Raw genomic sequence first — 22771 nt, 5'->3', positions numbered from 1 at the left:
GCCTTCAAGGAGTTTAATCTCTAATAGAGGAAGGAAAACATGTACCCAAATGATTATAATACATATCAGGCACTAAGTTCAAAGTAGAGGCCTTTTTGGAGTGTCAGGAGGAATTGGAGAAGAAAGAGCTCATTTCTAGTTGATGTTAAAGAAAGAACCATCCAGAAGTTAAGATTGAAATTGGACTTTAAAAGAAGCAAATTATTTCAGCAGGCAGATTGAGAAAGGAAAGGAGAATCCATTCAATGCGAATATTGGGATGATAAGAGCAATAGTATATGATGTTAAAAAGGCAAGATAAAACAGACCAGAGTAATCCAATGAAGATGGTTATTTAGATACATGAAGCAGAGGGAGAAATGCTATGAAAGAAAGCTAGAAAGGCAAGAAAAGAACAATCTGTGCAAGGCTTTGAATGTTAGGCTAAAGAATACAGCTTATTGGAGGGCTAACCAGTGGAGGTTTTCAGTGGCTATGTGTGATTCATTACTCAGGCCTGTGTTGTGAAAGCTATCCGAGTGACTAGAGGCAGGAAGTTGATCTGGGAAGCTATTCTAACGGGCTAAAAGGGTGGGATAAAGGCAGGACAGTGGGAGCGAAAACGGAGAAAATATTTTAGAGAGAATCAACAGGATGTGGCAGCTGATCAGATATGGAGGGAGAAGAATGAGTAAAGGATGCTTTGGAGGTGACTGGCAGGATGATGGTGCCATGAACACAAACAGGACTTTTGGGGAAAGAGACAGTTTTTGGTGGGGAAGGTAAGTCCATTTTGCATATACCGAGTCTGAACTACCAACAAGCCTAATAAAGATGTGCAGTGGGCAATTAGAGATGAACTTGAGAGTATTAAATTTGAGTGACATCTACACAGACATGGTCATTGTACCCTGTGGGAGCTAATGGCATTGAGAGAGAGAAGAAGTGAAAGGGGAAAAGATAAAGGGCAGGGAGAGGAAGACAGAGAGACACACACAGGGAGTGAGGCAGACAGAAACATAGACAGAAACAGACAGACAGAGGCAGAGGATAGAGAGAGGAAGAGAGAGAAGGAAATAGACGGGAACAGGGCAAGGGAGAGAGCAAACAAACAATATCTAGGCGGAGAAGCAGGAATTTTCGGTGTCATGACAGTGGCAGTGGAAAGGTTCAAAATCAACAAATTAAGTAAGTGATTCCAGCTTTTCCCAGGTGCTTTGTGTTAAGTCTTCCCTACTGATTTGCTCCCAGAGATAGGTAGCCATTACATTAACCATTACTGGAGATCAAGGGTCTGTTCTTTTTATGAGAAGTCAACAAAATCAGTTGCCTCTCTTTCTCCTCTGTCTCATTCAACGTTTATTTTTCAGTAATTAGCAGTGATGAAGTCTCTTTTCCTTCTTTCAAAGAGTAAGCTAACAAGGGAGATGAAAATAGAAAGAGAAAACTTCTAATCTCATTCCTTGATCTCTAAGGGTCCCAGGCTGGTGGTAAAGGCAGCACTGATGATCTTATAAATATTTGGTGAACACTATCTTCTCAAGGACTGAAACTGTTGTTTCTTTGGTCTTCTTTTTCAAGAAAAGAAGCCTCCTCTTTTATTTTCTTATGAAGATGAGAATAGCAACTTCCAGTACTCATATTAATGGTGGCTTTATATGTGTACCCAGCTCTACTCAAGTTTCTTTGTTCAGCTAATTATAAGAAAATGAAAAGGAACCCTTCAGACAGTCTCCCTTTAGCTGATTGGTTGGTTGATTGATGCAGGGTTTTGTCTCTGAAAAATTAGTAGTTTCATTGAGCTGAAATAACACTCAAGGACACCTGTGACCCAGCTTCTCTATTCCTATGGTTACCAGATAGCAAAGTACTAAAAAAAGAATGGTAAAGGTAGAAAAAGAGAATACAAGAGGATAAGCTTTCAGTGTAAAATTTAATTATCAAAAAACAAAAAAAGGAGTTAGCTAAGGACTGTCCATAACAAATTATAGTACTTGTAAACATTTATTCAGTTAACAAAACTTTACTGAGTATCTGCTATATACATGGCTATACACTAGCTTGTTTACAAAGATAAATAGAACTTTTCCCCCAACATAAAGTGAAAGACAATATAGTACAGGAGATGACATGTATTAAGTGTGGCCCTATGGTTCCTGGAAACGGTCAAATTCCCAGGAGCATACGGCTATTATTCAACCAGCACTTTGCCACTGCTATTTCACTTTTAAATTCATGATTCTTTCTAGGAATGTGTGTCCCAAAGTCTTTGGCTTAGCGCCCACCCAATTGAGTCCCTTACCTCCTTCTTTTCCCATTCGTTTATGTCACTTCATGCTTTTTACCTTCCCTGGAGGTCATAATTTAAGCAATTTAATTAGATTAGTAAATGCAGAGTAAAAGCAGACATATTTATTGCTTCTAACATAGACTGCTTATTCCATTCAGTTCAATCTTGAGCTCCTTGCACATGATTGTCATTTATTTTTTCTTTATTCTTCTAACTGAAATATGGGATTGGGAGAGAAACCAATCCTGGAAGTTCACTGTCTTAGTGTAGATCAACCCTCATCCTGGAAAACAGAATGGGCTGCAGGCAATTAATTAACTTGCAACTGAATTAGAGAGAGTCATAGAGACTTTGATCACAGAAATGCATGGGCAAGCAGGATCACAGAATCAGGCCCTTGATAGTGTGTCCCTGAAATCTCAGCTTTGGAAAGGAGTATTGTTCATCCAAAGGGCACTACTTGATAAACCTATTATTAGCAGGGCAAGGGGACAGGCATGACCCTCTGACTGCAATGGGTCTTTCCCAAGTATCTCTCACTGATCTTCAAGCTTATGGATGAAGGGTTAGAGTGAGAGGCAATGCATCCTCCATCTATCAAGCCACTACTGGTCCTCTAGCCAGCATCATCAATTGCCTTATGCTGTCTGTATCTTGCTCCAGCTAAGAGTATAGCCATTTTCCTGTTACACATATAAACAATAGAACTACTGATGTCACTTTGGGTTAGTCAGATTCCTTATCCGTAATATAAAGGCATGACAATTAATAATATTTAAAGCTCCACCGGTTCTAAAATTCTAGGATGTGTATATTTTGTAAGAAAGGAATGTCAAACCATTCCCCAACTGAGAAATGGTCACAAGAAATGAACAGATAATTTTCAGATGAAGAAATTAAAACCATTTCTAATCATGTGAAAAATGCTCTAAATTATTATCGATTAGAGAAATGCAAATTAAGACAATTCTAAGGTACCACTTTACACCTCTCAGATTGACTAAAATGACAGGAAAAGATAATGATAAAAATTGGAGAGGATGTGAGAAAATTGTGACACTATTGCCTTGTTGGTGGAGTTGTGAAATGATCCAACCAATCTGGAGAGCAATTTGGAACTATGCCCAAACAGCTATTAAATTGTGCATACTCTTTGATCCACCAGTGTCTCTCCTGGATCTGTATCCTAAAAAGATCAAAAAATGGGAAAATGACCCACATATGCAAAAATGTTTGTAGCAGCCATTTTCATAGTGGTAAGGAACTGGAAACTGAGTGGATACACATCAGTTGGGGAATGGCTGAATAAGTTATAGTACATGAATGTAATGGAATATTATTGCTATATAAGAAATGATGAACAGGCTGATTTCAGAAAAATCTGTAAAAACTTACATGAACTGATGCTAAGGGAAGTGAGTAGAACCAAGAGAACAGCAACAACAATGTTATGTGATAATCAACTGTGATGGACTTTGCTATTTTAAACAATGAGGTGATTTGCTGGAACTCTATCTTTCCAGAAATCAGCAAGAGTCAGGATCACTAAACGTCTTTATTCTAGATCTTTACCGTCGCCTCCAACGCCAGGTCACGAGTGCAAGTGAGCGTGAGTTCCACCACCCAAGTTTCTCTTGCTCCTCCCACACAAGTCACTTCCCTCTCTTTGTCTCACCAATCAAGTCAGCACAGAACAGCTGGGGAGGGTCAACCTTAAACAAGTTAATAGGGAACCGTCCAATTGGCAATTAGTCTCATGTGCTTCATCATCCAAGTGCATTGCTCAGTTCTAGCCCTTTACATCTCCCGCTTTCTTTTGTTTTAGACCACAGGTGGTTGCGCCATCCCTGACCTTTCAGGGAGATGAGAACCCCAAAAAGGAGGTGATCATGCCCCCCCTGACTTCTCAGGAGGGGAGATGAAAGCACTAAAAAGGAGATAATCACGCCCTCCCTGACATCTCAGGAAGGGAGATGAGAAGCACCAAAGAGAAGTGGGGATTTGCTAGCGGGTTTCTGGATTGAAGGGTCTTATTAGAGACAAGTATGCACAAACCCATCAGCATGGGAGTTATTACACAAGCACATAGCAATAACGCAGAGGCTATTAGTGGTGACTCTCCCCACAATCAGTGCAGACTCGATGTGGTGTAACAAACAGGAATTGTACATGCAAATCAACATGGTATTGTAAGAGATTTCCAGAAGTCCTAGAAGGAGGGTATGTAGACACCAGACACACATACCCCTTCTTCAGCAACCAAGAAATAGTCCAAAACCAATCTATTGTCCATTGCTTCACTGTTAGGGAATCCAATGATCCCCACAAGTTTTTGAAATCCCACATCAGTCTTTTTATATGTTAGGGAATCCAATGATCCCCACAAGATTTTGAAGTCCAGCAACAGTCTTATGATGCCTCAGAGAATCCAATGATTCCTGAGGACTTTCAGTCCTACAACAGTCTTATGATGCCTCAGAGAATCCAATGATTCCTGAGGACTTTCAGTCCTACAATAGTCTTATGATGCCTCAGAGAATCCAATGATTCCTGAGGACTTTCAGTCCTACAATAGTCTTATGATGTCTCAGAGAATCCAATGATTCCTGAGGATTTTCAAGTCCAACAGTTTTTGATGTCCATGGGTCAAACGCCATAACTGCCAGGTTCTTTCAGTGGTGGGCACAGTCAGCAACGGAACCACCCGATGTTTCTTGGGCCTTCTCCTTCGTTTCAAGGGTCTGCTCTGTCTCTCTCCGATGGACAAGGCGAATACGGCTCGTTGGCACCCATCTGATTCCTTCTCCATCTGTAGAGATACAAGCAAACCCTCTCCCCCAAGCAGTTAACCTATCTGGTCCCTTCCATTCACCACTTTCTGGGTCTCTCCACATCACTTGGCGATTATCTAAAGACAGTGGAGCTGCTCGCACTGGACACTGCCCTTCCGGTGAGTTATAAAACCTGTCTGCCGGAGCCAGTGCATCTTTGTCAAAAATTAGAAAATTAATGGTATAGAGAACTAAATTTAGAAGTTCTCTAGGGTTACCCGTGGCTCCCCCTTTCTTTTGTTTTTGGAGGAGTGTCTTAATATCTCTGTTTCTTCTCTCTACTATTGCCTGCCCTTGAGGATTAAAGGGTATGCCCGTGGTGTGTAAAATCTTATACTGTGCACAAAAGTGTGTAAAATGTTTAGATGTATATGCAGGTCCATTGTCTGTTTTTATTGCTTGTGGCACGCCCATAATTGCAAATGCTTGTATAAGAAATTCAGAGACCACTCGGGCTGTCTCTTTTGCTGCTGGTATTGCAAATGTGAATCCTGAAAAGGTGTCTACCACGACATGGATAAAAGATAGACGACCAAAAGATTTATAATGGGTCACATCCATTTGCCAAATTTCATTAGGTCTCAAACCACGAGGGTTCTTCCCTGGAGGGAGTGTAGGAGCATGGAAAGGAAGGCAAGCTGTACAGGCTTTTACTATGCTCCTAGCTTCTTCTCTTGTTATTCCAAACTGCAAACGTAAAGCTCGGGCAGCCTGATGATATTTAGAATGAGACTCTTGTGCTTCTTGAAATAAAGGAGTACTGGCCAGCATGGTTAGAAGGCTATCTGCCTTTGAATTACCATCAAAAATAGGACCTGGAAGTCCACTATGGGAGTGGACATGCAAAATATAAATCTTACCCGGATGCTTTCTCACTTGCTCTTGAAGCTCTTTAAAGAGCTGATATATATTGGAGGCTACAAATTTTATTTGGGCTGTGGCAATTCTTTGTACCACACCTACTGAATAGGCTGAATCAGATATTATATTTATGTCTCCCGGATAATAAGCAAGAGCTAGAATGATTGCATACAATTCATTCTGCTGAGTGGACTGAAAAGGAGTTCTGATAACTCTCTTTATGGTTAAGTCACAAGAATACACAGCACAAATATTATGTTTGGATGCATCTGTAAAGATAGTTGGTCCTTTAAGAGGAACTTTAGAAACCTTTTCTTCAAGAATCCATTGCCAATTATGTAGCAGTCTGGTTATCTTTAATGGAGACCCGTGTGCAAAATTTGGAGCCATGGTTAATAAAATTTGCCACTCTGGGATGGTTTCGCAGCACACATTAACTTGTGCATTAGTATAAAAGGTATATATCTTGTCAGGTCTTGTCCCAGATAATTGTACTGCTCGTTTAATGGCCTTTAATAAAATTCTAGCCACAAGCACTGGGTAAGGAATAAGGCTTTGTTCTGGTTGTGCTGGGAGGTTCACCCACTCTATCACACTGTCTCCTTGATGAAGGACTGCTGTGGGGGCCTCTTGTGTAGCAAAAACTGATATTTCCAAGGGTTTTTGAGTGACTCTTTCAACCACATTGGATAAAGCCAGTTCAACTTGTCTCAAAGCCTCTTGAGCTTCTTTTGTAAGCTGGCGTGGTGAATTTAAAGCACTGTCTCCCCTTAAAATGTCATATAATGGTTGCAATTGACAGGTAGTCAAGCCTAGCACGGGACGCATCCATTGGATATCTCCTATCAATTTCTGGAAGTCATTTAAGGTGTTTAGCTTCTCTGTTCTTAAGGAGAGTTTTTGTACTGTAAGCACCTTAGGATATACTTAATATCCTAAATATTGAAAAGGAGCATGTCTTTGAATCTTTTCTGGAGCTATGTGCAATTTATAATTCCTTAGTGTTTCTATGGTTTTTTGTAGACATGCTTCTAACATTTGTTCCTCAGGTGCACATCCCAATATATCATCCATGTAATGTAATAACATTACTTTTGGAAATGCTTTTCTTACTGGACTAAGAGCAGCAGCAACATACATTTGACACATAGTAGGGCTGTTTTTCATTCCCTGTGGCAAAACTGTCCATTCATATCTTTTATAAGGCTCAGCTAAGTTAACGCTGGGCACTGAAAAGGCAAATCTTTTCATATCCTCCTTATCTAGAGGGATAGAATAGAAACAATCCTTAATGTCTATAACCCACAGAGGCCATTCTCTAGGCAACTGAGTAGAAGATGGAAGTCCAGGTTGAAGAGTTCCCATAGTTTCCATCTGTTCATTTACCTTTCTTAAATCAGTTAACATCCTCCATTTTCCAGATTTCTTTTTTACAACAAATACTGGGGAATTCCAAGGACTTAGAGAAGGTTGTAAGTGTCCTTGGTCAAGTTGTTCCTGTACTATGTCTAGTAAGGCCTGAATTTTATTGTTATCTAAGGGCCACTGTTCTATCCACACTGGTGTATCAGTTTTCCATTGGATAGGAACAGGTGAAAGTGTTGGCAGGCCTTCAACAGCAGCCCTGCCTAAAAAACCGAAGTACTCATTTTTAACCCTAATTGTTGTAAAATGTCTCTTCCCCACAGATTGATGGGGATTTTTTCAACTATAAAAGGAGTAAAAACTCCTGTTTCACCTTCAAATACCCATCTTAAAGGGGTAGCACTAACTTCAGCTGCTATTGATCCTCCTACCCCAGACATGTAGGTGTCTGCCTTAGTCTTTGGCCAGTGACTGGGCCAGTTGGCACCTCTAATGACTGTGCGATCTGCACCTGTGTCCACCAGTCCTTCTAATGCTATGCCATTTATATAGATGGTGAGCATAGGTCGGTCAGCTGTCACAGCTGCTGTCCAGTATATTCCTGGGTTTTTCTGCTTGGAGTCAGAATGTGGGTGACTGTCACCAGGTTGCTTATTAGGAGTCTGTATCAATAAACCCGATGCTATTACTTGCCCTGGTTGATAAGTCACATGTTGTTTACCTGTGTTAGTGACTGGGATATTATCTACACATTCCCCAGTTTCCCACATCAGTGTATGAATGAACACTGTCTTGTAAGTACTCTCAGGAGGTGAAATGGTCAAGCCTACTGTGCCTGGAGGCAAGGGATCCATAGGTTGGAGAGGAACAGATTTCACCTCTCCAGGGGGTATCTCAGTTGTCCCAGCTGCATACAACTCTATCCTCCCTAATTGTAGTCCCTTTCTCCCATCATGTTGCTTCCTGGCTGACTGATTGTGTAATCCCTTTCTCCCCTCAGATGGCTTCCTGGCTGATGGGACATGTCTGGGTATTGGACTTCTAGGCACTCTCTGGGTGTGACATCGGCTGCCATCATGCCCCAAGTGTTTTTTGCTTGGGGCCCTGGAGCTGGGCCCCTCATCCCGTTTCCCTGAATCAGTCTACACTCTGAAGCCCAATGGAGTCCTCTGTTGCATTTTGGACATGGGGTTTTGGGTCTTGTTCTCCCAGCCTGTCTTCTCACTCTGTCTCTATGCCAACATTGAGCTTTCAAATGGCCTACTTTACCGCATTGAAAGCATTGACGAGTCTCTCGGGAAACCCCTTGCCAAAAGGGATCCTGTCTCCCCATGTTGGGATCTTGGGAAATCTGCACCATAGCCTGGCTATAAAAGGTATTTGTGCCCATTGCGGCACAGCGTCTTATGATCTCCTCTAAAGGAGCATCCTTACATAGTCCTAGTATAATCCTTCTACAAACCTCATTGGCATTGTCTCTAGCAAGTTGCCTCACCAAAGTGTCTGTTACTTCTTTTTCACCATTTGCCTGTATGACAGCTGTCTGCAAACGTGCCACAAAATCAGCAAAAGGTTCATTTGGTCCCTGTACAATTTTTGTGTAGGTCTCACCCTTGTAGTTTTTACTGGGGAGAGAAGCCCATGCTTTGATAGCAGCAGCAGAAATTTGCTCAAATGCTGTTATGGAGTAATTAATCTGTACCAAAGCGTCTGCATAAGAACCTATACCCATTAGTAGGTCATAGGTGATGGAAGTATTAGCTGCATTTTGACTATTTTGTTGGGCTTGAATTCTACAGAGCTCAGTAAATTCAGAAAGCCACAACAAATTTTGTCCAGGTTCTAAGCACACTTTTGCAATGACTTTCCAGTCACTAGGGGTTAAGGTTTCATAAGCCAAATTGTGTATTAACATTTTAACATAATCTGATGTAGCCCCAAAGACAGTGCAAGATTTTTTCAGGTTTTTAAGGACATCCATATTAAAAGGAGCATATCTTCTACTCTCTTGACCTGCAGAATTACGCTGTTGAATCACGGGAAAAATTTGAAGTTTGAAATCATTATCTACTTCTTTTCCATTTTCAATTGCTTCAATAAGCCCTCTTTCTAATCTAGTTACAGGAGTGGGCAGTTGTTGGGAGGGGGGGCTCTGTGTGGGAGGAGGGGGGGCGCTGATGAGGTCACCGCCCCTCCCACTACTCCTCCTCCCTCCGTCCCTGAAGGTGGAGTGGATGTGGGCTGATCAATAATCTGCTCTCTAGGTGGGGTTGAAATTTCTTCAGGACAATCAGAGTCTACACCCTCAGATTCCTCATTCAAATCCCCTTGCCCTCTGGCAATGTCCTGAGTTTGCCTATCTTCTATCTTTTGTTCCTCACTTCTCTTCTCTGAGCCTTTTTAGAACTCTTCCTTCTTCTAAACTCTTCTTGATAGCTTAAGTCTAATAGAATCAAGTTGTATAGGTAAAATACCTCTGGGAAAATTTGACAATTCCCATTTTTTGAGTAAAATTCTTTCATTTCAAGTCCCACTAGCTTCCATTTATCTATACGTAGTTTTTCTTCATTTAAGAACCAAGGGGACGTGCGAATCAATGAGTGTAAGAGATTATTCATTTGTGGGATGGGAACAAGTAAACTTTTCTCATCAATTATCTTAATTATATCCTCTATAGCATTGCTAGATGAGGCAGGGGCTGGGGTTGGAGCAGGGTCAGCTGAGGCCCAGGATTTACCTAACATCTGCCCCATCTCAGTTACTAGAGATTGCTGATTTAGTCCTTAACAAGGTAAGTTCCTTATTTCTATTAGAATACTCACCTAATCTCCTGGTCACAGGGGGACTTAGGTGGAAGTAGGGTGCCAGCCACACGTTGGACGCCAAATGCTGGAACTCTATCTTTCCAGAAATCAGCAAGAGTCAGGATCACTAAGTCTTTATTCTAGATCTTTACCTTCGCCTCCAACGCCCGGTCACGAGTGCAAGTGAGCGTGAGTTCCACCACCCAAGTTTCTCTTGCTCCTCCCACACAAGTCACTTCCCTCTCTTTGTCTCACCAATCAAGTCAGCACAGAACAGCTGGGGAGGGTCAACCTTAAACAAGTTAATAGGGAACCGTCCAATTGGCAATTAGTCTCACGTGCTTCATCATCCAAGTGCATTGCTCAGTTCTAGCCCTTTACAGTGATTCAAAGCAATTTCAATACATTTGTGATTGAAAGATCCATCCACATCCAGAGAGAGAACTATGAAAATTGAATATGAATAAAAACATAGTATTTTCACCTTTTTGTTGTTTTTGTCTGCTTTTTTTTTTATTTCTCATGTTTTTTTCCCCTTTTGATTTTTCTCGAGCAGCAAGACAAATGTGGAAATTTGTTTAGAAGAACTACATGCATTTAACCTATATTGGATTTCTTGCTGTCTAGAGAAGGAAGAGGTGGGGAGGGAGAGAGAAAAATTTGGAATATAAGGTTTTTCTTTTTTATCAAAACTTTTTATTTTCAAAACATATGCATAGATAATTCATCTTTGCAAAAATCTTGTGTTCCAAATTTCTTCCTTCCCTTCTCCCACCTCCTCCCCTAGACAGTAAATAATCCAATATATGTAAAAGTTCTTCTATACCTATCTCCACATTTATCATGTGGCACAAGAAAAATCAGATCAAAAGAAAAAATGAGAAAGAATACACAATGCAAGCAAATAATAATTAAAAAGTGAAAATACCATGTTGTGATCCACACTCAGTCTCCACAGTTCTCTCTCTGGAGTGCAGATGGCTCTCTTCATCACAAGATCATTGGAACTAATCTGAATCATCTCACTGTTGAAAAGAGCCACGTCCATCAGAATTGATCATCGTATAATTTCGCTGTTGCTGTTCATTTAACTTAGCATCAGTTCGTGTAAATCTCTCCAGACCTCTCTGAAATCGTCCTACTGATCATTTCTTACAGAACAATAATATTCCATAACATCCATATACCACAATTTATTCAGCCATTCTCCAGTTGATGGGCATCCACTCAGTTTCCAGTTTCTTGCCGCTACAAAAATGGCTGCTACAGACATTTTTTGCACATATGCATCCTTTTCCCTTTTTTATGATTTCTTTGGGATACAGGCTCAGTAGAGACACTGCTAGATCAAAGGGTATGCACAGTTTGATAGCCCTTTGGGCTTAGTTTCAAATAATACAAATTTTTTCAAGGGAGAATGTTGAAAACCATCTTTGCATATATTTTGAAAAATAAAAGGCTGTTATTATTTTATTTTTAAAAAGGCATGTCAGGCTGCAAGCATGTCAGATTCTGAACTAAACACTGGAAATACAAAGAAAAGTTAAAAACAGTCTCAATTCACAAAGAACTCACTGTCTTATGGATTCAGAGGAGGAAGAAATCTCTTCTGATTGAGGATGGGAGTTGGGTTCATTTGAGCAGATCCTAAAAAGAAAAAGTGGACTTTCAAAGTCCAGAGTGAGGGATTACTTCCAAGTAGAATAAATGGTTTGAAGAAAGTTGTAATGGCAGAATAGTGTGGTGTGGATGGTCTGTTTTGGCTGATGTGACAGGAGAAAGCATGTTATTTCAATGGAACTTCTGAGTTAGAGAGGACATCAGAGTTGAAAGAATTGGGGTCGTACATAAACCTGAATAGGAACGTGCAACATCCTGGGCAAGTCACTTAAAGATCTCCAGAGAGAAAGATCCCTTCATCTCCTGAGACAATTTATTCCACTTGGAGATGGCTCTCATTGTTAGGAAATATATTCTTATATCAATCAATCAATATATCTAGTTCTCTAGTTGGGGAGAGTGTAAAAGTAGGGATGGGTGATCCATTGCTACTAGGACTTCAGGGGCAGAAGAGGGAGAGAGATAGAGAGGACGAGAAGAACAAATTAATTCTTCACATACACAGCAGTTTTTCAAATACTTGAAGATAGCTATTGGCATTCCCTTCCCCTACCCCTTTTTCAAATATTCTCTAAATTAAGCATCTTCAATTCTTTATAGTTTTGAAGGTTCTGACCATCTTAGCCACTCTTTTGTGAATATTCTATAGATCGTCCATATAAGATGCAAACAATTGTCCAGATAAGGTGTTTAGAAAACAATACTCCAGATCAGCTCTTCTCAAACTTTTTGGTGTCTGGACCGACCCCTTTTTATTGTTGTTTAGTCATTTCAATCATATCCAACTCTTCATGACTCCATTTGGGGTTTTCTTGGCAAAGATACTACAATGGTCTGCCATTTCCTTCTCCAACTCATTTTACAAATGAGGAAAGTAAGATAAATACGATTAAGTGACTTGTCTAGGATCATACAACAAATAAGTGTCTGAAGACACTTTTGAACTCAAATTCTATCCCCTTCAACCAACTAGCAATCCAGAAACCTTTCATGATTTGAAAAAAATGATCTAGGATCCCAAGAGCTTTTGTTTCTGTTATTTCTATCTCTTAATATTTACTATGTTAGATATAGAAACATCTTAGAATTAGGATTATTATGCTTAATTTTAACTTCACAGTCCCTCTAAAAGGGTCCTAGACCCCTGAGGGTCTCCAAATCGTATTTTGAGAATCACTGCTCTCAGTGTTGCCTGACTAGGGCAAAATACAGTGGAACTATCACCTCCAGTATTCTGGACACCATTCCTTTATTAACAGCTTAAAATTACACTAGCTTTTTTGGCTGTCGTGTCACATTGTTGAAAGATGGAAATGAAGTATGGGGAATGATTTGTGGAAATACTGAAGGAGAAAAGATGGCATTCCAAGTTTGAGATACATCAAGGTGTCCAGTTTAGCCATAACCAAGAATGCATGAAGGAGAATAAATAAATAAAATATGGCCAAAAAAGTAGATTAATGGCTGAGAAGGATTTTTTTTAAATAAGGGAATGTCACGGTCAGATGTTTGCCTTAGGAAGATTACTTTGAAAGTTGTATGGTGAATAGATTGGAGGGGAAAAACTGGAGTCAGGGAGACCAATTAATATCATTCTCCTCTAAGAGTTCAGGTGAGAGGTGATACAGGTCTGATCCAGAATGGTTGCCTGGGGGAAGGTATGTTTGAAAAGTTATGAACATATTGTTGACAGTTAATTGGATGTAGTGAACTGAGGAAAGAAGAATAGCATTTTTGTAGTGTTTTTGGTTTTGCCAAGTACCTTACATATATTATCTCATTTGAACTTTACAAATAACCATGTGGTATAGGTACTCTGGTTATCTGTATTTTATGGAGGAAACTGAGGCAGGCAGCAGTTGTAACTTGTTTAGGGTCATATAATTAGCAAAGGGAGAATTTGAACTCAGACCTTCATGACTCTATTTACTCTGACCACCTGGCTTTCCTAGTTGCTGAGGAAGAGTCAAAGATGACTCTAACATTATATACCTGAAAGACCGGAGGCATAGCTGTGCCTTGAAGAGAAATCAGGCAGTGGGAAAAGGGAGAGATGGGGGAGATAAGAGAGTTCCATTTGGGGCTTGGTGATTTTGAGGTGACTGCAGATATGTCCAGGCAATGACAGAGCAGAGCAGAGTTCCGGGAAAGAGTTTAGGGCTAGATCTGTAGATTTGGCAGTCCTCCCTATAGTGATATCTTTGGCTTGGTCAGCTAATTATGGAATTGGTTAATTTATGAAGAAAATGGTTGAGGTCTGATAAGAGCTTGCAGGACAACTTTGTGGGCCAACTACAATTAGGGTGGCAATGGTGGAAGTTCTGTCAATGGGGTCTGGGAAAGAGCCATAAGACAGGTAGGAAATCTAGGAGGTGGTCAACAGCATCAAAAGGCTTCAGAAAGGTCTAAGAAGCCGAAACTGAGGGAAGGCCACTGGATGTATTAGTTAAGAGATCCTCAGTAACTTTGCAGAGAACAATTTCAATTAAGTAGTGGATTTAGCAGCCAGATAGTAATGGGAGTGATAGTAGTGGTTGTAGTGACAGTGGTGGTGGTGGTGATAATAGTGGTAATAACAAAAATAATAATAATAGCTAACATATATATATATATATATATATATATATATATATATATATATATATATGTAGCACTTACTTTGTGCCAGACTCTGTGCTAAGTACTATATTATCTCATTTGATCCTCATAACAACCCTAGAGGGTTGTTATTGCTTTAATTATTATTATTATGTTATTGCTATAATTATTTCCATTTTACAGATGGGAAAACTGAGGTAAACAGGAATTAAATGATTTGCCCAAGTCACACAATTACTAAGTGTATAATATTAAATTTGGAATTGGGTCTTCCTGACTCCACATCAAGTACTCTATCCACTGTACCACCTAGCTGCCCAAGAAATTTAATATACGTTTTACAAGGAGTCCATAATCTTAGAGTTGGAAGAGACTTCAGATAAGCCATCTAACTGAAGCAATAACCGAACAAGAATCTTTGATAAAACATACCTGACAAGTGACCAATTAAGCTTTGTTTGAATGCCTCTAGTGAGGGGGGGAAAGGACCCCTTCCTCAATGCAGCCCAACCCATTGTACTCTGGAATAGCTCTAATTATTAGGTACTTCTGATAACCAGCTGCAATGTCTCTTCACAACTTCCATCCATTAATTCTTCCCTGTCTTGAGTCTAATCAATCGCTCCTTCAAATTTTAGTCTTTCAGAATACTTGAAGATAGTTGTCATGCCTTCCCTAAGTTACCTTCCCTTCAGGATAAAATTTTTAGTTTTTTTCAACTGATTTTTATATGGCACCATCCTGGTAGATTTAGTCTGAGCAGGGTAGGATACACCTTTACTGGTCTACACACTATGACTCTTAGAGAAGCAGCAGGATATGGTGGATAAAATAATGGGTTTGGAGTCTGAGAGACATATTTAAATGCTATTTTTGATATTTACTGTGCAGGTTGTTTTAGGTAAGTAATATAACTTATCAGAAGAGCTCAGTTTCTTCCTCTGTAAAATTAGATTAAGTAAATTTTGAGGTCCTTTCTAGCCTAAATATATGATATTTTGATCATAATGTAATTCAGAACTATATTAAATTGAGAAGTGAGTATATATTAAGGAAGTACTGAAAATCTTTTTGAATCATGATTGTCCTCAATGAATTATTTTTCTTGGCTTTGAGTCATTTAAAAATTTGCCACCTTTGCCTTTATCCAATCATTAATAAAATATTGAATATCCTGTGCCCCTAGAGTCCCTCCCTCTGATTGTGATAACTACATTCAAAGAGACCACCCAAGTTAGCCATTATTTCTCAACAAGCTTAACTAGTTTGGACTTCTCCATCAAGGTCCCCACTCCTGAAACTTCTTCCTCTTCTTTTCATTTTCCCTTTATGTATTGTCTTACCTATTAAAATGTCATGGGGGCAGAACCTGTTTTATTTTTTGCTTATATTTGCATTTCCAGTACTTAATACTTGGCACAGAGCACTTAATAAATGCTTGTTGGCTGAACTGAGTGATCCTTGGGACATTCCACTAGAGATTTCTCCACCATTAATGTCTTTCTTGAGTCTGGTCATTCAACCAGTTCTAAATCCTCTTATTATCCACCCCATTTCCCCCCACCTTGTCCACAAGAATAGCATGAGTGGATGTTAAATGCTTTGTTGAAATCTAAGGAAACCATCTCCATAGTGTTTCCCTGATCTACCAGTCCGGTATCCTTCTATTAAAAAAAAAATCAGAATAACAAACTGAGGAAATGAGGTGAGTCTGGTATGACCTGTTCTTGATGAATCCATGCTGTTGGCTTTTAATAATACGTTCTAGAATTTTGGCAGAAATTCATATCAAGCTACTTGACCTATAGTTCACAACCTTCACTTTTTTTTCTTTTTTGAAAATTGGGCCATTTGTCCTTCCCTAGTCCTGTAATCCTATTCCTTGCTTTCTTAATGATCTTCCAAAGGTCTTTGACAAATTTTCAATTATAATAATCATGGAATTTGTATAGTGCTTTAAAATTTGCAAAGCATTTTGCCACACATTATCTCATGAACCCAAGAACAACCTTAAGGTAAAGATTGTAGTGTTGGTATTGGTTTTTAAAAAACAACTTTTCTCTTTGTCTTTTATGGGATGTGATTTAGTCATTCCAGGTATATGACTCCAGGATTAAGTTTGTTTAAGCTTAGTGATTTAAACTTAGAGAGAGTGTGTTCACTTATTATCTCTTCACTTATTTTGGGTTTCAATTCCTTACTGATCATTTTGATTCTATTGGTTTTGATCCAAATATTATTTTCCTTGGCTGATTAAGCTACTTGACCTGTATTTTTGTTTCTTTTTTTAAAGCTTTTTGCTATTTTGGAAAGGATTTTTGTGGTCAGATTTTATGGGTAGTGAGTGGAGAGCTTCTCAAGATTTTTGAATTGGGAGGAATGGCTTATTTAAAGTAAGCTTTAATTCAAAATCTGCCTTAGATATTCACTAGCTGTGTGATCTTGGATTTTACCTTTCTCAGTTTCAGTTTCTTCATTTATAAAATGTAAATAATAATAGTACCTGCCTCATAGGGTTGTGAGGCCCTAGTGAAATAGCATATGTAAAGCATTCTGGAAAGGTTAAAGTGCTATTATTATTATTAATATTCTTCCACTAAAGGCATGTTAATGACCCTGAGTTTCTGAAAACTCTGTCAGTGGAAAGCAAGGTCCTGCAGCATTTTAATTTTTTTGAAGCAAAAAAGGCTTCAAGAATAAGTTGGAGACAGAGTATGTGTTTGAAGACCAGCCTAGCTAAGTCATAAAGTTAGTAGAGTTTATTCTACTACTCTACCATTAACTCTACATAAATGTAGAGTAATAAGGGACTGCAGAGATCTTTAACTTTCTCCCTTAGAGCAGATTATCCTGCCCTAATTATGCCAACTGTAGGATGGCACACCCTCCAAGAGAATACTGAGACACCAAAGAAAGAGGGGCTCCTATCAGCTTGGTTATTAAGAAGTTTTATTAGAGTTAATTAGGTTAATTTAATGGGTTGTTTAAGAGAGTTTACTCACAAGAGGCCAGCATCCAGTATAGCCCCAGAATAGGTGATCCCTGTACCAACCCCAGGCCAGGTATCATAAAGAAACAAAACAAAGAAGGTATAGTGCCTGGATGGCCCAGGGCCATGTGCAAGTTTCCCCATGAGATAGTTAGAGTTTCTTGTGCTATTTATATTTACTCAAAATAGTTTACATTTTCTGTGAGGCTCGAGGTCACATTCCCACTCTGGCTTAACCCTCCCCCCACTTCTCATTTCACAGATAAAGAAACTGAGGCTCCTGGAAGTTAAGTAAATCACGAAGGTAGAGGCTCCACATAGTACAAGTCCATTATGCCATGCTATTTCTCATGAAAATTTATTCACACAAATTCATAGACATAGATCTCCTTTTGATTATGTAATAAGACTAGAGGAATTTTGATCTGTTTTGGTAGAAAAGCCAAAGCTATGGCTTAGTGGAGTCAAGCTGTCACATGTCCAGAGATTTCCCCCCACCCTTCTCCTTCCCTTTCCTTCTCCTTTTCCCTCTTTCTTTTTCCCCTTTCTTCCTCTTTTCTCCATTTCCCCCATTCTTCTCTTTTCCCCATTCCCTTCTCTCCTCCTCTTCTCCCTATTTCCCCCACTCCTCTTCTCATTTCCTCCTCTTCTCTTCTCCTCCCCATTTCCTTTTCCTCCTCTCCTCCTGTCGATCCAATCTCTCTCTCCCTCTAACCTACCTATTAAGGACAAGCTACCTGTAAGGCCTCTTGAGTTTCCTAGTAGGAACCTCCCTTCCCAGAATTTTCTAAAGGAGATCCTAACCTTTATTCTCTTGCCTCTCTTAGCATCCCAGCTTCTTTTCATCTAGATTCCTCCCCTTTCTAACCCTTTTCTGCCCAACCCAGCCTTGGGTTCCTGAACACAGCCTCTTCTCCCCACTATCTGATTTGCCTATTTTAATCAGGAGTCCTAAATCCATATTTCCACTTGAACCCCAACCCTGTCTATGCCAACAGATTGTCTGAACAAGTTGCTTCCCTTCCTCCCAGCTTTGCTCCGAGTAACCTGTTTGACACCTGTGTGCCAGACTTATTTTTCCCCCCCTCCCTTCTTGACCTATTCCTGCATTTTCATTGCCAACACCTGCCAGTTTTACTATTCCTGCCCTGCCCCAATTAAAGAACTTCGGACACACCCAGAATAATCCCAGCTGACCTGGCCCATCCCAGGGACTTGAAGTAACTTGCCCGAGCTCCCACAGCTGGAGAGTGGCCCATCCAGGACTTTAGTCCAGGTCTCCTGACCGTGGCCCCCAGTCCTCCTTCATCACTTAATAACATTTTTTTCCCTTGAATTAAACAAAACTAATGACACTGTCAATAGCCAAGTGCACTAGACTGATGTGGCAATACTATTCACTCTTGAGACCAATTTTTATGTAAGGCCCCGTTCAAGAGGATATAGGCTCAAATGATTTTGATCCCCCCCCAAACCAGTGACTTACCCAGTGTCACATGAATGTCTTGGATCAGACTGAGGAGTTAAACTGTGGTTCTTTGACCCCAAAGTCAGCGCTCTTGAGACTGTATTTTAAGATGATACGTCTTTAAAATATAAAAAGAAGCCTTCTCTACAGCATCAGTTCCTGTGATATGGTCCCACAAACAGTGCAGCTCTAGCTTGTATAAGCTATTACCCACAGCTGAAATGAAAATCTTCCAGTCGGAAAATGAAAAATGATTTATTTGGAATTGATGTTGGAGGAGAATGAATTTATATGCTCATGGTTCAGTCCAAGGGATCACAATAGTCATGGAGATGGAGGTGGGCAATAGGTCCTACTCTGGCTATTTCTCCATTACATTTCCTTTGGTTTTATTTATGCTAATAGTTGACCAGTAATATAGTTGTGTTCTTTCCCTTCAGCATCCTCTAGTTTTAACTTTGCTGTTTTGTCACTGATTCTAGCTTCTAGTTACATATTGGTTCATATCAGGAGTATAAGTCTCTCCCCCACTCCAGTTTGTTTGAAGTCTCCAAGATGAGGGCAAAGAGGAAAAAAGGATATCCTCTCTATTCATGGAAGTGGCTCAGGATTAAGATTCAGAGCTCTTTCCAGAAAGCTCAATTTATTTCCCTAGGATTTATTTGGATTACAGAGATCCATGGAAACTCCTGAATCAGTGGAAAGGGCACTGATCAAATAAGCAGCATCAGCAGCAAACATTGGATCAGAAGCCATAAGCACAGAGCAAAGCCCAGGATCAGCTCAGTGTGCCCCATGAGGGTCATTAGACTGAAGAAGGAGGCAGAAAAAGCTCAAAAACTGAATGGAGCTCAGAAGAATTCAGGCTACTGGGGGCATGCTAAGATTCATGGGCAGTGCCTCTAGGGTATCCCAGCTCAGAACCCTCTTTTTGTGTGTGTGTGTGTGTGTGTGTGTGTGTGTGTGTGTGTGTGTGTGTATGTGTATGTTTTCCAGAGAATAAAGTCCAAGGCTATTCCAACACCACATGCCCTTTCTGGTGGCTCTGGGGAATGGCAGAAATTTTGTGAATTTTACAGGTGTGAAATTTATGTTGCCCTTCTAGGAATCAGCTTTTCCTAGGATAATACTTATTAAACTGAAAAAACTTTATAAGTAGAAAGGATCATTGGGATCATCCCATCCAAATTCTTAATTTTACAGATAAGGAAATTGAGACTTAGATACTTGCCTAGTGTCACACAAATATAAGTTTCTTAGCTAGGAGTTAAACTAAGGTCTTTCTGATACAAAATCCAGTGCTCTTCTCACAACATGATTGTTCTGATCATTATCTGGGAAGGATGGAGGTGAATTGTATCCACCTGAGACTATCTCTCTTCATCATCTCACATCTATACTTAACTTGAACACTTCACTATCTTTGACGATCTAGAATGTCACTGTGGCTGAAAAACTCATCACCTGACATGATTCTAGAAAAGCTAGCTACTAGGACAAGACAAAAGAAAAATTAAAGTATAAACAGTGGCAGAGAGGAAACAGAATTATTCTTCTCTGTAGGTGACATGATGGCTTATTTATAAAACTCCATTTCAATCTCAGCTAAGACATTTATCAAAATAAAAGCTTAGACAAAATTCTCTTTAGATTTGGTCTGAACTTTGATTTTATAAGTACAGTGGTAGAATACAAAATAAAGCATAAAACCATTAATATTACTATGTTGTATTAATAAGAATCAGATAGAAATAACAGAGAAATTCCACCCAAATGAATTATGTAAATGGATAAATTATCTGGGAATTTATCTAGTCACACTCAGAATTTATATAAATACACATACTGGGGGTCCCAAAAGTCTGAAGGCAATTTATAATTATAATAGCTGAAATATCAGGATGTAAATAGAGATTAAAGCTTAAAAGGAGCAGCTAGGTGTTGCAGCAGATAAGAGTACTGGATCTGGAGTCAGAAATGCCTGAGTTCAAATCTAGCCTCACACCCTTCCCAGCTGTGTGAACCTGGGCAAGTCACTTAATGCTATTTCCCTCAGTTTCCTTATCTGTAAAGCTGGAGAAGGGCATGGTTAACCATGCCAGTATCTTTGCTAAGAGAACCCCAAATGGGATACAGTCAGATATAATTGAACAACACAATAATAAAACTTAAAACTTAATTCAGACTTTTGAGATATTCATGTACATAGAAATAAGACTGAAATAATGGTCAAGCCAGTCTAATGTAGATATCATATTATCTAAATTTACATATTTTCATGCTATACCCATCAAAATGCCAATGTTACTTGTAGAACTAAACAAAATAATACCTTTTTGATGAAGCAAAAGGTTTAGATTATAAAGATAAATAATGGAAAAGTAAAATGTTATTATAAATAAGCATGTATTAAGAACTTGTTACAAATTAAGTACTGTACTTAGAGAAAAAAGCAAAAACATGGTCTCTGCCCTCAAAGAGTTCTAGTGAGAAAGATAACAACGCAATGTATTAATTATTTACTATGTACTAACCAAAAAGGTATACTGTAAATAAGAAGTAAATCAGGGGGAAAAAAAAAAGGTGTTTAGCATTACTGGGTCTCAAACTGTAATTGCTAAAATTATTAGTTACTGGGGCATCTAGGTAGCATGGTGGATAGAGCGCTATCTGGAGTCGGTAGGACCTGAGTTCAAATATGATGTCCGAAACTTGACACTAACTGTGTGATTCTGGGCAAGTCACTTAACCCCAGTTGCTTTGCTAAATAAACATATATAGATCTGGATATATACATATATCTCTATTGATTAAAAATGCTAAAGAAGATTATTGAAACTGACTAGGTAATAAACAAGACAAAAAAGCAATAGAAGGTAGCCATTTAATTTTCAGTAATTTCAAGAACTACAGAGGGAAAGGCTCTGATAGCAAGAGCTGTGAGGATGAATGCATCAGAGCCAGGTCTTTCTGATTCTCTATCCATTGAGCCATACCACCTGTTACAGGCTCCCGTGGTTCAGGGGCCATAGACATTTCTATCCCTGGTAAGTGAAGGCAATTATCTTATGCTGCAGATTTTAGAGGCCTGGGACCAGGGCTTTATGAAGTACCTAATACAGAGTCAGGTGCAATTAAGCTTTCTCTCAGCCCTATTAATAACACCTTTCATTTGTTTGATGCATTGCATTTAGACTTCAAAGGCTCCCTACATTCATCATTGCCTCCTTTAATCCTGACAAAAACTCTGTGAGGAATGCAGGTTGGCAGGTGGTGTCCGTGACCTCGAGACAGAAATAGCCTTAAAAAGTTCTGTCCCTCAAGGAAAAAAAGTTCTGTCCCAGGAAAAATGGCTGGCTGGGAAGGGACCTCTAGGTCCAGTGGGACTGGGGAGCCAGAGTCCGAGGGAGCAGAGGCTAAGAAGATGGAGGGAAGTGAGCGGGGCTGTGACATCTGATGCCCTGAGGGACGTTGCTTTTTGTGCTGCTTTCTGGGCCCACTATTAATCATCCTTGGGAAGGGATGGGCCATCTGTAAGTCGGAGCTGCCCCTGGCTGAGGCTGGAGCAGATGGTTCATGGACCACACCCCCATCCTGAAATCTTTGCTCTGATGTCCAGTCTGCTTGTTGACTCCCCCCACCAGGTTTCATTGGTACAAGAACTTCCTTCTGTTGACGCAGATCAGCGCCCAGTCTTTGTTGTTTAGTCGTTCAGGTTGTGTCCAGCCCTTTGTGACTGGGGTTTTCTTCCCGAAGGTTTCCGTTTCCTTCTCCAGATTATTTTACAGATGAGGCACTGAGGCAAGCAGAAGTGACTTGCCGAGGGTCACACACCTACGTGTCCGAGGCTGCATCTACATTCGGGCCTGCTCTAGGCCTGGCCCTCCCCACTGCACTGCCTCACTGCTCTGAGACTTACTCTGCAACTTGACAAATTAAGTGATGTTTTGGGGGGGGACACTGAAA

General features: G+C 39.8%; 1 protein-coding gene across 10 annotated transcripts in view; it reads left to right on the top strand.

Moving 5' to 3' along the window:
• The window catches only part of PDZD2 (PDZ domain containing 2), a 499259-nt gene that overhangs the window by 134618 nt on the left and 341870 nt on the right, over positions 1 to 22771 (top strand). The window contains exon 1 of one of the 10 annotated variants that reach the window (XM_074279474.1): positions 609 to 761. The exons of the other annotated variants lie outside the window; for them this stretch is intronic. The gene's annotated coding sequence lies outside the window, so the exon portion shown is untranslated. Of the gene's footprint in view, positions 1 to 608; positions 762 to 22771 lie in introns of those variants that run through there. 10 annotated transcript variants of the gene reach the window in all.

This window comes from Sminthopsis crassicaudata, chromosome 1, assembly GCF_048593235.1.
Source record: "Sminthopsis crassicaudata isolate SCR6 chromosome 1, ASM4859323v1, whole genome shotgun sequence".
NCBI classification, from domain to species: domain Eukaryota; kingdom Metazoa; phylum Chordata; class Mammalia; order Dasyuromorphia; family Dasyuridae; genus Sminthopsis; species Sminthopsis crassicaudata.
The sequence above is the reverse complement of the archived record's forward strand: the minus strand, read 5'-3'. Positions and strand labels throughout refer to the sequence as shown.